The sequence below is a fragment of the Mesocricetus auratus genome, unplaced genomic scaffold (assembly GCF_017639785.1).
Source record: "Mesocricetus auratus isolate SY011 unplaced genomic scaffold, BCM_Maur_2.0 Super-Scaffold_100009, whole genome shotgun sequence".
NCBI lineage: Eukaryota > Metazoa > Chordata > Mammalia > Rodentia > Cricetidae > Mesocricetus > Mesocricetus auratus.
In genome coordinates this window covers 26,593,540-26,610,607 of record NW_024429193.1, presented here as the reverse complement: position 1 = coordinate 26,610,607, position 17,068 = coordinate 26,593,540, and the positions used below count along the sequence as shown (strand labels likewise).

General features: G+C 41.5%; 1 non-coding gene across 1 annotated transcript; it reads left to right on the top strand.

Moving 5' to 3' along the window:
* The first annotated feature begins 4,283 nt into the window (after nucleotides 1-4,283).
* LOC121142483 lies at nucleotides 4,284-4,385 on the top strand. The gene has a single exon (XR_005879535.1). It is a non-coding gene; the product is annotated as a U6 spliceosomal RNA (small nuclear RNA).
* Nucleotides 4,386-17,068: the final 12,683 nt, after the last annotated feature.

The window sequence follows — 17,068 nt, the reverse complement described above, 5'->3', positions numbered from 1 at the left end:
ATCCAAAGAACAAGCAAGCATAATTACCTTCTCATTAACCCAAACGCCAAATAATCATATCCCGAGTTGCATATTCTCTTATTCAGGCAGGACAGGCATCAACCACATCCTAGGCCAAATATCCTATTGCATTCATATCTTAGACCAGGCATTCTGTTGTCAAAAGTAAGACGAAGAATAGCCACACCCTAGGCCAAACATTCTGTGGTTTGACCTTGAAGGAGAAATAGTAGGCTCGAACTCTCTGACCTCATGTCAAGATGGAATGGAATCTATTCTATGGGTTCCCATAAGACCACAGGCTTCTGTTTGCAGGAAGACTCCAGTAGTCCTTGCATCCATCACCTTGGGCACATCAAGAGCTAGGAAATGGCTTCTCTGCTGATACCTGTGGTTCAGCTTTACATCCTCATGCAACATGGAAGTGATAGCAGTCGGTAATGCTTACTGAGGATTTCATAACTGGGAAACTAAACCTAGAGCCTCCTGTGGACCATTTCATTGATTTCCCACGGCAGTCCTCGAAGATAACAATGACTCCCCTCTCCCCATTGTGTCAATGGAGAACCAGAGATTAAAGAGGTCGAATTTCTTGCCCAGGGTCAGAGAGTCAGGAAGTTTCACACTTGACCAAAATCAGACCCAGCTCTCCTAACCACAATTTGAAGCTGCCAAGCAGAACTGAGACAGTCAGTGCAGCAGAGGTGTCCAGGGTAGATGGATGATGGATATACCTGGCCCAGGAACTCACCGGCCAAAGAGATGTTAGTGATATATTTGATTTCTTCTTCTCAAATTTTGAACAGCTGTGAGGTGTTTAGAATATTGAGTCCAGTAACAGTATATATAAATAACCTGAACTTGATCCCCTTTGATTTTATTTTTGGATGCCATACCTTTGTTCTTTCTTTATTTCGGCTAAGCCTCTACTGCATGTTCCCTAAGCAGCAGAATGATCCATTTCAGAAGCATATTTTATGCGATGCTGACACCAGCTGTTCCATGGAGACCTTCAGGCTCCTGCCAGAGTGTAATTGGCACCCAGGAGCAAGCAGGCTCCAAAGCACCAAAAAAGCAAATGTGTTTAGCAATAAGTCTTTATCTCAGCATGAAAAAAAGCAATAAATTGTGATAAGTCTGAGCAGCTAGTCTCCAAACACACATACAAAATTTATTATGCGAAGGCTTAGCCTATTGCCAAAAAGGAAGACAATAGTGCTGTCATTTTAACAGCCTCCCTATAACTTGGGTTTTTTTATATGAACAAAGAGGAGAATTTCTGGAGTTTGTATTGTGGATATAAACACACTTGAAAGAAATGGAGAGCATGAAGAAAAAATGATCCATTATTTACTCTTTTTAAGCCTCCAAAAATTCCACTGAATTAGGGAATTATACTTTTTATGTTGGCCAAGATTATGACAATGGAATAGTTAGACTCATAATTTATATCTTCTCAATAAAAATTACAAATTTATGTATCAGAATATCAACAAAACAATGTATGGGACATGAAAGAAAAGGGGTCATATGCTTGGAGGAAGGGGAACAGTGAGGCATGATGGGAAACAAGGAAGATAATGATGAGACGAGGACAGACAAATCATGACAGTATACACTCATGAAAACATCTTAACCAGAACTATTATTTGCATACTAAAATCAATAAAAATATAGAGAAATAGGTGTGAGTATATTACTTAAGTTTGCCTAAGGAGAATCTCATCTTCTATAAATGACTTTGTGGATCTTTACTATCACTCAGAGAACCACAGCGTGGACAATCAATGAATCTGAAGATTACCTCTCTCCAGGACAGTGCTCTCCAGTGAGAAGTTTTAGATGCTTCCAGGCAGGGAGATGTTTCTACAAAATAGTAGTCTATGTGGCTCATCTTTTCGATATTAGACTTTTTAACAGGAAATTTGCCATGTTCCCAATAATCTTAGAATTACCAGGATATGCTAGGACTTTATCTTAGATTACATTCTTCCCAGTAGTCTCATACAATGGTCCATTAGCTGTCATTTAAATGCACTTCATTTGAAATACTCTTACCTCTTTTGGTTTTGTTTCTTCTGACATGTTGTCCCACCAAGCCCCAGTTTGTCTGTAACTTACTAACTAGCCTCAAATTCATGGTTATCCCCTGCCTCTGTCCAGAGTGCCAGGTTTTATAAACTCATGCAACTTTTCCCAGCTCACTTTTATCTTGTAACAGAGAGGAATTTGGCTTTATTCTGCCTAATAAATGTATTATTTATGTCCACTATCATTCTAACTGAAAGCTTATGTTTAAAATTATAAAAAATTATTTAACTCATTTATGTCACTTGTTACTTTACTAAAATCCTGAGAAAAATCACACCCTAGTTCAGGGGTTTTCTTAAACAGTTACAATGAATAACATAGCTTGTGTTGTCTTGCCTTACACATTATGTCAGACAAATCTTTGAGCTCTTCTGACATTTCCTCAGATGGAGTGTCTCCATGGGGACACTGCCAGTGCCCATCTCAGCAGAGCCCCAAATCAGCCGCTCTCAGGAAGCTCTCATCTCATGCAATGAGAACATTGGCATCACCTTCAGCTTTCGTTGGGTACACAAGAGTTTCCACTCAAATGGGTTTCCTCTGTTCGGAAGAAGAGCTCTGGGATGGCTTCTGGAGTTACTTGAAATGAGAAGCTGTTTCTATCAGACCTGGCGTTCCTCACTTGGCCTTATAGATGTGCTGGAAGCGTTTTGCTTCCAGATATTTGGATCTAATTAATTACATATAATGGGACTGAAAACTAGAACAGCAGTGATGTCTACTCAGCCATCGTGTGAATCCTATGATGTTGCCTCTGACTGAACACTCATTTTAAACTCGTGTTTTGCAATAGAAGAATGAGTGGAAAGAGAGCATGGACACACTCACTTTGTAACTTGCAGAACTGAACCAGAAAAACGAGGTTACCCAAGAATAGAAAATCCAGACTCATCCACTTAGCGGAGACTCATCCACTGAGCACTTTCCCTGGGCACAGGTCTGCTAAGGTGACACAAATGGACTCCAGAATAAGTACCTGTTCACTTCAAGTTCAAAAATAATGTCATATTTAGGAGTTGGGATTCAGCTCAGAGGCACAGTGATTACCTAACATGCAAAGGAAACCTCTTAGTTTTATAGTAATTGAAATGAGTGTTAAAAAAGGAAATTCAGAAGCGAATTGACAAGCTAATTGTTCGTTGTATGGTTGTTATAGCTATCTACTTAGCAACTGTGACTCATTGAGAGCCAAAAAGGTGGTAAAAGAGAGAAAACTGAGTCTAGCAGTTCTCTTGCTAGTGAAGCAAAGTAATTATAGTAAAGCAAGTTTGTGAGGCCAGTGTGGTGATGCTGGTGACACATGCCTCACTTGTGGTCTGAGCAGCCCTTGGCAAGTGATATTGAGGCAGGAGGAGTGCCTAGAGTTAAGGCAAGCCTGGGCTACATAATACATCCCAGACCAACCTGGAATACATGGCCACATGCTGAGTCACCAACAGGAAGGAAGACAGCACAGATTAAAAAGGAAGGAAGGTAAAGAAAAGAGAAAGGATGTCTACAAGCCGTTGGAGAGTAAGCTAAGATGGACTACAAATGAACGGCGGAGAAATCGTAGGTGCATCAGCAACAGCAAAAGAAGCTGAGTCAAAGCACACAGACTATACTTGAAATCAATGAGGAGAAGTATCCTTAATTTCTATGTTGAGTGAGACATTCAGATACAAGAGAGCAAAAATTTAAGAACCACACAAAGACTATATCATCCCCAGATCTCACTGGATGAATTTATATCATTTGTAATTTTCAAAACGGAATCTGAACCCAAGGGGAAGGATTAAAGCAAGTGTTAACAGTACTAAAGGCGTTTGCAGTCTTGGGGAATTTGTTTTTTGACACATGGGTAGCTCTAAACAAACATCAACAGAGCGTGATGACACATTGATGAGGTGATGTAACCGTGCCTGATTCTGCACTTCCAAGTCAGTGTCATATTAAATAGTAGGCAATGAAGGACAGTATAGCCATTCTAAAATACTTTTACTAACCAAGAAAGACAATTTGGTGACACAACTAACAAAATCCACACTGTGAACTTCCGTGGGACTTTGCTACTGAAATGGGCTCACTGTTCCACCAATCATAAGTTTGAGACAGAGTAGAGGGCTTGGGAGGAGTTGGAAGGGGAGAGAGGGGCGGAAATGATGTACATATAATACCCAAGTAAGAAATTTAAAAATTAACTTATTAAAATTAAAAATATTGTGTTTGTTTTGGCAACACAAATGATGCAGAGAAGATTAGCATGACCATTGCACAAGGAAGACATGCAAATCTGTGGAGCATCCCATAATTTTTTATCACCTAAGCAAGGCACATATGGGCTCACAGAGACTAAAGCAGCAAGCACAGGGCCTGTATGTGTCTATACCAGGCCTCAAACACAGAGCCGGAATGGTCTACACCAGGCCTGAAGCACAGAGCCCAAATGGTCTACACCAGGCCTGAAGCACAGAGCCCGAATGGGTCTACACCAGGCCTCAAGCACAGGGCCTATATGTGTCTACACCAGGCCTCAAGCACAGAGCCGGAATGGGTCTACTCCAGGCCTCTGGATCTTGCACCTGCCCTTGGGGCAGTTTTCCCCCTGTTGGGCTTCCATGCCCAACTTCAATATGATCGCTTTTGCTTCATATAATTATATTTTATTTTGTCATGTTTGGTTTCTATCTCCTAGATAATGGGCAGAAAAGGAGTAGATCTGGAGGGGAGAGAAGCAGGGGAGGAACTGGGAGGAATAGAGGGATATATTGTGTGAGAAAAATACACTTTCAATAAAAAAGAAAATAATAAACTACTGAGATCATTTAATTTTGCTCCTATATACATGTGTTAAGGGCTCCTATATGCATACTATGGTTTGGATAACACATCAGCGGGCTTATCTCTGGAAAAAAAACCCTGATTCTCCCTTTCTCAGCTGTCATTGATTGCATAGATCATCTGTAGCTCTTTGTTTAGGGGTGGGCTTTTTGAAATTTTCCTCATTCACCTTGTCATGTTGACTGGTGTTGTCACTGTAGGTCTTGTTTAGACAACTCTGATGATGAGCTTCCCTGTCATGTCTAGAAGACACCATCTTAGAAGAGGTGTCCTGCTCTCTGGCTCCTAAAACCCTCCATCTTCTCTTCCTTGATTTTCCCTGAGCTCCAGGCACAGAGATTGTGTTGTAGATGTATCAGTTGTGGCGTTTTATGCTCTGTTTCCTCAGATCAGCGAAACAAAAGACAAACGGGGTGAGGATGGGTAGCCGTTTTTAACACAAGCATCTTTCAGGATGGAGTTTGCTTTACAAGGAAAATCCCCTTGACTGGCCTTAAACCGGGGTCATTTCTTACGTAATAAAGAAATCACACGTGCACATTCCGCTTTCTTCTTTATCGGCCGCCGTTTGGTGCGTGGGCTGTGATCTTGCCCTGTGGCCTGACGTTGGTGATGGATAGCTGTTAGCTTTGCAGGCGCTCTGACACTTTGCTGTGGTTAGCTGTGGTTATTTCAAGCCCTGTCGCCGAGCTGCCTCTAAAACCGCCTCCTTTTCCAGCCCTGAGGATGGACCGCCGGAGGATCGCCCATGGGAGGCCTTTTTAGTGGGCCCTTGGCACCAGCTGTGGCAGCCCTGGCTCTGGTTCTGAGCAGGGTTTTGAGCCAAATGAAATGATCCCATCGGGCTCTTTGATCTGATCCCACTTGGTCAGCTGGGAGAGCCAGCTTGCTCCCTTTCCAGTCTTGTGCAGATCCAGGTTGGCTGCGGGCCCTCTGCGGCCTCTTCTCAAGCCATGGGGTTCCAGCTCCTCTCAGCTGCTTGCGCTGACGTGGGCCCTTATTCTGGCACCCTCGTTGATCTATACTGCCCAGGGCTGGCCCAACTGCATTTTGCTTCCCTTCATGTTGTTAAGTTTCTTCACTCCTGGCAAGCTCCTGAATTCCCCAGCAAGCTTGAGGTGTAATCACATTTCAACTGCTGCTCTGATATGAGACACCAACTAAATGGAGATGAAAAGGCAGAAGTAGGTTTAGAGACAGAGCGCTCAAGCCAATGTGTGTTCCTCCGTGTACCACAGAGCCAGAAGATGACAGGCCCGCTGAGGTTTGGGTTTTAGGCTGAAGTTCGGAGTGGGTGAGACTTATGTTAGTGTGTGTGCTTGCAGTTCGTGTGAGCTTTAGGCTTGGAAGTTGGGAGAAGCCCCTTGGAACAGCTTGAGAAGGAGCTGCTGAAAGCTCCCCATAAACACGGGGAGTTAATGCGCATTGCTGCGAGAACACCAAAAAGGATTAGTCAAGCAGGATGTGAGGAAAACGTCCCGCAATCCCCTCCTGAAGGCAACATCCTTTCTTTGTCTCCTCAGCAGAACACTATACGGCGGTGCAAATCCATTTGTCGTATACTACACTGTGCTGTAATCCAGGCCTGTGTCTGCCTATGGTCGTATGAATGTATTAGATAGCAAACCAAAGGTCTCCGTGCCATGAATCTACTAGGCAGGAAGAGCATCTAAGCAGGACAAAAAATGCCAACAAGTGAGCTTGAAAAAGAGGTTATTAAAGAGAAGGGTTTCCATCCACCCGTTCTTTGATTACCAGCACTTAATGTAACACACACACACACACACACACACACACACACACACACACACACACACACACACAAGCCTGAGAAAGCCTTCCTGAGCATCTGTGTCCATATTTGCCTTTTTAAAACGCTTAGCTGTTTAAAGTCAGTAGGGTCATACTGGGGAGAGTGGACAGACGAAAGACAAAGTCCCATTTAAAAAAATAGGTAGAAAGGTCTTATTGAAGCCAGAAAGAACTTAAAATTATGCACTTGTTAAAAAGCAATAGTGAAAATGCAAACACACAAATATCTGGGTATGTGTCAGTTTCCTATCAGCACCAATCAAAACAAATGATGTGAACACACCACTCAAACATCTAGAAAAAGAGCAATGTGGTAAATCTAAAGAAAGTACAAAGTAGCCAATGTTGGCAAAAGTGGAAACCCATAGTTCGGAAAGAAAAAAGCTCAGTACTCATTTCAAGTTACTTGATTAATATCAAAATGGTGAAAACGTTCCATAATGTAATCCAAAAAGGAGAGGGGTGTGAGATAAAAAGAAAATGAAAAATCCAAAGGCAAACCCCAGCTGCTGTTTTATCCTACTGAACTTCCCCTTGGAGGAGGGGGCAAGTAGGTTCGAAGTCAATGACACAGACTCTGGGAGACTGTAGCAAAGCTTAGTTTACTTCAGGAAGGGGAAAAGCCTTAGACACCCCCACCCGTGTGTATGTGTGTGTGCGTGTGTGCGTGTGTGCGTGTGTGTGTGTATGTGTGTGTGTGTGGTGTGTGTGGTGTGTGTGTGTATGTGTGTGTGTGCGTGTGTGTGTGTGTGGTGTGTGTGCGTGCGTGTGTGTGTGTGTGTGTGGTGTGTGTGTGCGCGTGTGTGGGAAGCTGCAGCACTGGCAGCACGTGGCTGCTGGAGACTTGTTCAGGTCTCATGGCCCCACAGCTATTGCTGGCGCTGCCTTGGCAGACCTAGGTGGGCTCAATTTGGGGAAGGTTACCACTGCATGCACAGAGAGCCGTTTTAATCCGGTTTAGGTCAGTAAGGGCCCCTGGGCCCTTCATGCCTTGGCTAATATCTCACCACACCCACCTAAATAATTAATGAGTTCTATTTTCCTGTCTCTCTACCAATAGGTTATAAAACCTTGATTAGATCGGATAATGAAGAGGGGCCGAGAGATGGCTCAGGATTTAAGAGCACTTGCAGCTTTTGCAGAGGGCCCAAGTTTAGTTCCCAGTATTCACAGGGTAGCTCACAGCCATCTGCAACTCTGATTCCAGGGGAATCTGATGCCCTCCTGTGGCCTCCCCAGGCACTGCATGCACCTGGCACACAGACATACTGGCAGGCTAGACACCCATATACATAAGAAATAATAATAATAATAGTAATAATTAAAAATGAATAATGAAGAAAATTAACTTACCACAAATGACTTTGATAAAAGTATAATCCCCCCAAAACACCATAAACATAATCTCATACAGAGGAACATTAGACTTAGTTGATTTCACAGAAATATCTGTTATAACCATAATGATTCAAAAATCCAATGAATTAAAATATATCAGAATACATAGAAGATAAAGAAACCCTCTATTTTTATTTTCTGAATCTATTGTGTCATTGATTCCCAAAACTGACTATGATTGTAATAATAAAGCTACATATAATCTAAAAGATTGCCAACAGAATTAAATATTCATAAATTATTTAAGTTTAATGTGACATCAAAAAAGTTTCTCTGTAATTTTCAAATAAGAATAGACATGAAAGCAATAACAGAGAAAGAAAAAAAACGTGTGTGTACAATAGAAGCTCAGCTCACCATACTTGAGATTAATATATGTTAATATACAATAAAACTATATATGCAAATATATATGTATATATATATATGGCCTTGCAATTAAGGCAGTTTGTTAATGTTGCATGAGTACAAGAGATGATCAATGGAAGAGGCAGAGGCAGGCAGATCTCGGTGAGTTCGAGGCCAGCCTGGTCTACAGAGTGAGTTCCAGGACAGCCTCCAAAGCAATACAGAGAAACCTTGCCTTGAAAAACCAAAAAAAAAAAAAAAAAAAAAAAAAAAGAAAAAAAAAGAAAACCCAGCAATTAATAGAATTGTAAATGACTATTTATTGTGGCATAATGGCCAGCCACATCGTCTTAAAATTATTTTTGCCAGTGTCATACATGTACACAATGCATTCTGATCATAGCCACTTCCCTCTGCCTTCCCTCACCCTCTTCTTCTCCCTATAATTCCCTTTCTCCTTCCAGCCGGTCTCCTCCTACTTGCACATCTTTAATTTATGCAAATTTTATGCAGGTGTCCATTGCTGTTGTGTGTTCATGATTGTCATACCCAGAAAACAGTATTTTAGGAGTTCCTCTCCATCTTCTTACTCTTATGAGCTTTTCTTCCCCCATTCTGTAGCACTCTGTAGATGCAGTGGGCATTATAGATCTTCCAGTTGGGGCTGAGGGCTCAACAATCACAGGTTCTCATCCTTTGGACCAGTTATGGGTCGCCACACTAAGCAACACTCTGCAATAAGAGGCTTCAAGGATCAAGCACCTGACAATTGGAATGAGCACACACATTTGGAAGGCACTGTGAGTGACCTGTTTACAGGACTCCAGAACACGTTCTCGCCTAGATCCTGTTGCTCCCAGCCTTAAGCTTTCAACCAGGTTTCCAGAACTATGTATGCATACCTTTCTGTGGAATGTGTTTCTGATCTGACCAGGAAACAGTTGATTAACCCCCTACACGCGCGTGCACGCACGCGCGCGCACACACACACACACACACCAGTTATGCCATCCATTCGTGGGCACATATTACTTGACAGGTTGGTATCAAGAATGCTGGGTTTACAATTTAATAAGGCCATTGATGAATTTTCTCTCCCAGAAGGCTCTATAGGTCCTTTTTGCTATGACTGCTAACCAGTAAGATGGAAGCTTTTTGCTAGGCTCTGACTCTGTGCCCTTGTATCAGAAATGTGTGATGTCATTAGTCATGAGGTCTTATTATCTCATTCTGGCAGGCAACTGAGAGGAAGAGACCAGCCATATCTTCAGCAGTGGACGAAATGGAAAAATGTTAAGGAAGTTTTGGGGAGGTAGTTATCTAGAAAAAAGTAATATCAGTTTTGTTCCTTACAGTTGTCATAAAGTTAAAGTCTAGAACAAACATAAAAACCATCCAAGTTATGAAAGAAAGCTTAAGTGAATCTCTCTGTATTTTGAAGATGGGAAAACATTCCTAACTGTGAAAATCTAGAAGTAATAAAGAAAAGTATTGAAAATTTAAACTTCATCAGGATTTGTACAATGGAATATAGTGAGTCTATATACACAGTGAGCTTGGAACATGTTTGTAACTTCTAGAAACAAAGGGTTATATTTCTTTTTTCTCTTTTTTAAAAATTTGAATTAGAAACAATCTTGTTTTACATGTCAATCCCAGTTCCCTCTCCCTTCCCTCCTCCTCTACCCCCACAGACCCCTATCCCATCCCCTTTCTGCTCCCCAGGGAGGGTGAGGACTTCCTTGGGGGAATCTTCAAAATCTGTCATATCATTTGGAGCAGGGCCTAGGCCCTCCCCCATGTGTCCAGGCTGAGAGAGCATCCCTTCATGTGGAATGGGCTCCCAATATCCTTTTGTACACTAGCGATAAATACTGATTCACTACCAGAGGCCCCATAGACTGCCCAGGTCTCCTAACTGACACCCATGTTCATGGGGTCTGGATCAGTCCTATGCTGGTTTCCCAGCCATCAGTCTGGGGTCCATGAGCTCCCCCTTGTTCAGGTCAGCTGTCTCTGTGGGTTTCTTCAGCCTGGTCTTGACCCCTTTGCTCATCACTCCTCCCTCTCTGCAACTGGGTTCCAGGAGTTCAGTTCAGTGTTGAGCTGTGGGTGTCTGCCTCTGCTTCCCTCAGCTACTCAATGAAGGCTCTAGGATGGCATACAAGGTTAGTATTTCTACTCTAAAAGGAGAATCCGGGAGCTCCACAGAAGAAGTAGCAGTTACAACACATGTTTTTTCAGAGGACTCAGTCTGGCTCCCAGCGTATACACTGAGCAGCACACAGCTACCCCTAACGCCATCTCTAGGGGATCTGATGCCTCTGGCCTTTCTGTGCATCTAACATCATGTTTGTGTACTCTCACCCACGGCACATGAGTAGAAGTAACGCAAAAAATGCTTCTCAAAGGAGAATCTGAAGATAAAGGAGAAAGGAAGGAAAAGGGAGGGATAAATGCAGGTGTCTAAGCCACAGGTAAAGGCGCATATTAGGAGGACTATGAAAGAAGACACGTGACATACATAGATCCCTCCCACCTGGTTGTCAAACACTCAGTCTTTGCATGTTTCTGTTGACAAGGCTAGCATTGAGGCAAAATGGCAGAATTTTATGGAGAGGACTGTGACAACCTTCAGCCAAGTTACTATTTATTTGCTTTTAGACTCCGCTTTGACTATCCTCAATGATGGGCATTAACCTACAAGTGTGAGTCAAGATGCTTTTTGTGAGAATGTTTTATCATTTGCAATAGAAAGCAAACAAGAATACTTATCCTCTGGGAAAATGTTTTATTAAATAGATACAAAAACCTGTGACTGGGCAGCTTAAAAACTCCAAAGGGAAAACAGCTGCTATAGATGTGAATAGATGTGGTGTGCCCATAAAACATTTGTGCATATGCCCAGAGATCACCATGGCTTTAGACACCATCTGTCATAGAAAGGAAGTTCTTTTTGCAAATGATGATGTCCCCAGAGAGTCATAGACACTGGTAAGACCCCTGAGAGTGAGTGATTGTTTCTGTACCATAGCGACTCAATAATTAGCTTTAGATAGACACCTATGCCATCTCTTCAAGACTCAAAAAGTATAATGGAAGAAGGAGAAAAATGAGTGGGAAGAAAAAAGTTATCCCCAGAGGTGAAATATTCCTTTTTGGAAGGAGACTCATTAAGAAGTTAACAACTCACAAGTCTCAATAAATCCCTGAAACTTAAAGTCTTTTCCAACCACAGGGTTTTATAAGCAGTAAGGACTGCTGAAGAGAGGAGATTTTCCCACTTGTTGAGCTGGCTACACGTTGTACCAAGAGCTTTTGGGCTATAGCTTTTATGAGTTGTTTCCCGTGCTAGGGTGGATCTTGTGTGTGTGTGTGTGTGTTACATTGCTACTTTTCAGTCACCTATGTTCCTAAAGTACCACTTCACCCATATTCCTGTAAGTAACCCCAAAAAGCTGATTGTCTTACCAACTTAAACTTTAATAAAATCATTGTTGATGTATTGTCAGTGCCTTATGTGAGGCGAATAGATGGTTTCTCTTATCTCCCAGGAAAAGTCACACAACGCCACTGTATCATTCATAAGGATTAAGTAACTTGTTTTAAATATTCAGGACCACAGAGTGGAAGAACATTTTTCATATTGGCTCACAAAATCAGTTGCTTAAATATGTGAGGGACATTTATTGCTGTTCATATTGTAATGTATTTGTAATGTAGCCCAGGGCAGCCTCTAACTTTCTATGTAGCTGTGAATGGCCTTGAACTCCTGATCCTCCTGTCTCCACCTCCCAAGTTCTGGGATTTCAGATGTGTGCCACCATCTCAGACTCAGGAGAAGCCCTTGGAAGGAGGCCACTGGATTTTACTTTTGTTTGAAATCTTTGCACCAGGTGCAATAAAAGTCCTCTATTTTATGCAGGACAAATTAATACTTGGCATTTTGGAAGAATGGATTTCAAGGGCCTTTTAGGAGACTGGTGAACTTTCTGCTTTTAAACTTTTTTTGCGGTGATTGGGAGAAGGGATGCCCATAACAAGACCCACTGAGCTTTTTCCAGGCAGGTGGTTCTTCACATCAGGTCTCTGAGAGAAGCAGCTGCCACTTTCCTGTGCTAAGAACTAGGAAGTGTGGAACCTGGGGAGAATTTTCTCATGAGCATATCCATATGAGAAACGGAGAAGCACAGCAGGCTCGTTAGAATGAAGCATAACTGGAGTGATGAGAAGCTATTTGGTGATTTTAAGGCTTAACTGATGTCACCAAAAGAAAAGCCTTCTTCGACTCTCTTACACATCCCTTGAAACAGCGATGGGACAGCTGTAAATCAGGGGAAGCCGGGGTAATCTTCTTCAACCCCCTTTCTCTTTAGATTACGACAGAGAGATCTAAGAGGCCTAAGATCTGTTTTTATGGCCAAACAGTTAATTAATTGGAGGGGAATCGCCCAGCTCTTCTTTAAGTATCTCTTTTACAGGGTCACAACCTGACCCCATTTATTAAAATGACAGTTTCAATCTGAGCCCTTCCAGGGCCTATCCTGCTTCCCTTTTTATATAGAAAATATGTGGAGAATTTATGTTACGAACATTCCTAGTGAATCGCAACGAGTCCCTTTAGAGTTTCTCTGTTTTATTCTTTTCCATTCCAAATAAACTAGGCCACAGAATCAACAACTCACTGTAATTTAATAGCTTTTGCTTTTGTTCTTCATTGAGAGCAGGGACTCCTAAAAACCAGCTCTAAACTGGGGTATGCAGCAGGGTCTCTGATGACACCTTTCAGACAAAAAGTCCAGAGATAACTGAAGTGCTGAACCTTTTCAGATGTGTCTCCCTTAATCAGTTTTAACAGCCACTCGGCCCCCACTCCTGATACTGTAAACCACATGTGCTTTCATCCGTTATCTGAATGCTTTTGAATTTTAAATGTCTTCCTTTCTTGATAAAGACAACAGCTGTCTGTTTAGTTTGAAGAGTCAAATATCAAGTATAGATCAAAACGAATCTATATGATTTGGGAATGGAGGATGGGGGAGAACTGCCAATACCCGGATTTCTCTTTTGTTTATGAGGAATACTTTCCTCAGGACACTGAAAACTCATGTTATAAAATAAACAGCCAAAGGTTTGTGTAGTGTAATTTATGTACCCACAAACATCTTGTAATTTAAATTAACAGTGCAGTTACTGAGTAGAAAGTCAGGCTTTCTTTTCTCTGGGTGTGCATGCCCAAACTTTTATTATCACAAAATCTTGTGTTTGACTTTTATTTGGAAGACATGGCTGCACTGCATTGCTTAGGGAAGATATGATTCTGTGTTTCTTACAATGAAATCCCTCAGATTAAAATGTTCCATGAGTTAAGGGGGATGTCAAGGTTTCAAAATTCCCCTCTTTATGTCCTTGGTGTTCATGCAGGAAACCAAGAGGGGCTGTAAACCTAAGTTTATCAGAGGGCATAGCACACAGAGTGCAGCAGAGAAAGAATGTTTGACGGGGAACATCAAAGCTTACGCTAGCAGACTTAAGATACTTGATAGAAGGCAACACAGTTTTTCTCTTCATAAAAGGAAGGGTCTGGTCATCACTTAATGGTTTGTGTAAATGTTTTCTTTTATGCCTTGAGTCTGTATTTTATGAAAAGCTCATATTTTGGTCTTAGCACAGAAACTCCTTTCAGTTAGCTTTGCTGAGAGGAGTCTTTCAGAAATATATTATGGAGCACTCTGAAGCAGTATGTTGGCTTCAGAGATTTTGTAACAATGATCAGACACATACGACTAGTAGGAAAAGTTGACGGTGGCATCACTGTGTCAGGTAAGTGGGTAGGAAAGCCACTGTTCTACTTGAGCCATGGGATGAAGTCCTTGTCCCTTTGACTGACCCATAGATAGCCCAGTTGCAGAGCAGATAGCCCGAGGAGCTTGCTTTTAATTTCCAAATGGAATTTTCTGGGCTCAAACTCAGCAGAAAGCCTCACAGCTGCCTCGTCATTATGTATATTTTCTGTTAAAAAGACATGAGACGCTTCATTGTCAATTTCCTCAGGAAACACTCTCCAAGAAGAAAAAGACCCCATGTTCTTTTACTGTTAAAATTGTGGTGAAAAATAAGAGTGAACATGCTCAGAATGACCTCAGGCTCCCAATAGCAGTGTGTTCCTAGGGCAGCCTGCAGGGCTCCCTGGTTCCCATCTGCTTTCAACTGCAGACATGCACTTATGGCTCCTGTGTGCAACTTCTGTGCTCATAGGTTTGAAAGGTCCATGAGACCCCCTTGGGAAGCGGTAGACACCTGAAGGGAAAAACACAAGGATGAGCTGGACGAATGGCAGGAAGCTGGAAAAAACCTGGAGTGGTGGCAAGATAGATATTTCATAGTGCATCTCACTACCAAAATTAATATGCAGCTTTGGATAAAAGAAACTAATAGAGTTTGCCCTTTTCAAATAATTAATTTTTTTCTATTGTGGACAAAAAAAGATAAGCAGGGATAAGATGAATTTCACACATCATTCCTCAGCACCTCTCTCCTCCTCTTCTTCCTTCCCTTTAAGAAACATCACTGGTCATGTAGACGAACTTACTGAAAGTAAATGTGCTCTCAGCTCTCTGGTATGGATAAAGGATGTTTGCCTGTCTTGCAATATACATGTTATAAACTCTCTTTTAAGAAGAGGAACAGTGAGCCCCATCATTATGAGGAGTTAGACACAAACACATTACTAATGCCTTGATAAGCTACTACATTACCAGCTCTCATCGACATTCCAGTCACAGAGAGCCTCTGGGAGTGGCTGTGCATTTCAGAGATCACTTGATATCTTCACACACCTGGTATCTCAGAGTTGGTATCTGTACAGGCCTACTATCTGCACACACTTGATAGCCAAACACACTTGGTACCTGTACACACCTAGTGTCTGCACACACTTAGTAGCTACACACACCTTGTATTTGCACATACTTGGTAGCTGCATACAGTTGGTAGCTTCACACACATGGTATCTGTGCATACCTGGTATCTGCACACACTTGTTATCTGCATACATTTGGTATCTGTACACACTTGGTATCCGCACACACCTCATATCTGCATACACCTGGTATCTGCATACACTTGGTATCTGCACACATCTGGTATCTGTACACACTTGGTATCTGCACACACCTCATATCTGCATACACCAGGTATCTGCACACACCCAGCATGTGCACACATCTGGTATCTGCACACACTTGGTAGCTGAACACACTCAGTATCTGCACACACCTGATAGCTGCATACACTTGCTATCTGTATACACTTGGTAACTGCACACACTTCATCTTCTCCCATTCTTTAGCTCAGGCTCAGTCATGTGACCTTATCTCCTGAGAGCAAAAGAGAATGAGAGGTAAATTTGCTGACTGAGAAGCCTTGTGTGCCCTAACACTTATCATGTGGGTCATTATCTGGAAACAATTGTTTTATTTTTTATTTTTATAAACTTTGTTATAAGAAATACTGCAAGTAAACCAAGAGTTCTCACCCAAGTTAATCAGATTCAAATTCATTACAAGTCAGGGAACTTTTACAGTGTTTAAATATGCATTAAGAACAGAAACTTGGAGTTTCGTTTTAAAATTTACGCCCCCAGTATCTCGTATAGTTATGTGTTTATCCACCACACAAGTCAAAAAATTCCATAACAGAATTGAACTAGAAAAACAATTGACTATATGTTCATTCATAACTCATGTCCATTGCCTGTACCCAGTCCTTCCTCATGGCTTACATTTAGCCTTTCTTTTAGGACAGTATTTTTTAAAAGTCTGAGAATATGCAGGTGTTCTGCCACACCCCATTTTAAATCCACAAGTCATGCTTCATGATTTGTATCCTCGATATTTTTCTTTAACAGTTTGGTGGAGGCAGAAATGTAAGTTTGTAGCCTCCAGGAATCTATATTAGGTGCCACTGATGGTGATTACTTTAATATTGGCAATATTGAGTAGCAGCTCATGCTAATTCTTACCCCAGTAATCAAATTCTTAGGAAGTTTAGTAAAATGTACAGTATTTGTTAAATTACAATCACTATATATATATATATATATATTTAGCACTACTTGGAAGTTAATTATGCTATTATACAGGCAAAGGTTTTACAAGTAAATATTGTCATTTCCTTTGGCCACTGATACTTCATTTTGGCTTCCAAATCCATAGTTATGATTTGACTCTATAACATGGTACAGATTGGAGTGATTTGGGAAGCTTTTATGACAATGCCAGTGATAGTTGTTAGTTTCTTTTACCAGGGTTGTGCTAGTGAAAATACAAAAGAGGAAAAATCTAGGGTATGTTTAAATGGGAATGGGAGAGGAAGGGTAGAGATGAAAACGACATGAGGGATGGTTTTTGTCTTGTTTTGTTTTTGGTGGTGGTGTTGTTTTTAATCAGCCTGATGGATATTTTTGGCATTTGCTGAGGTATACAGATGTTTGGTAATAAAATGTGGAGTATAAATCAAGATTAATATTTTGGTTATTTTTTGCTAGAGACTGCAAATAAAGAATAAAAATTATTATAATAGGTGATTAAGTGGTAAG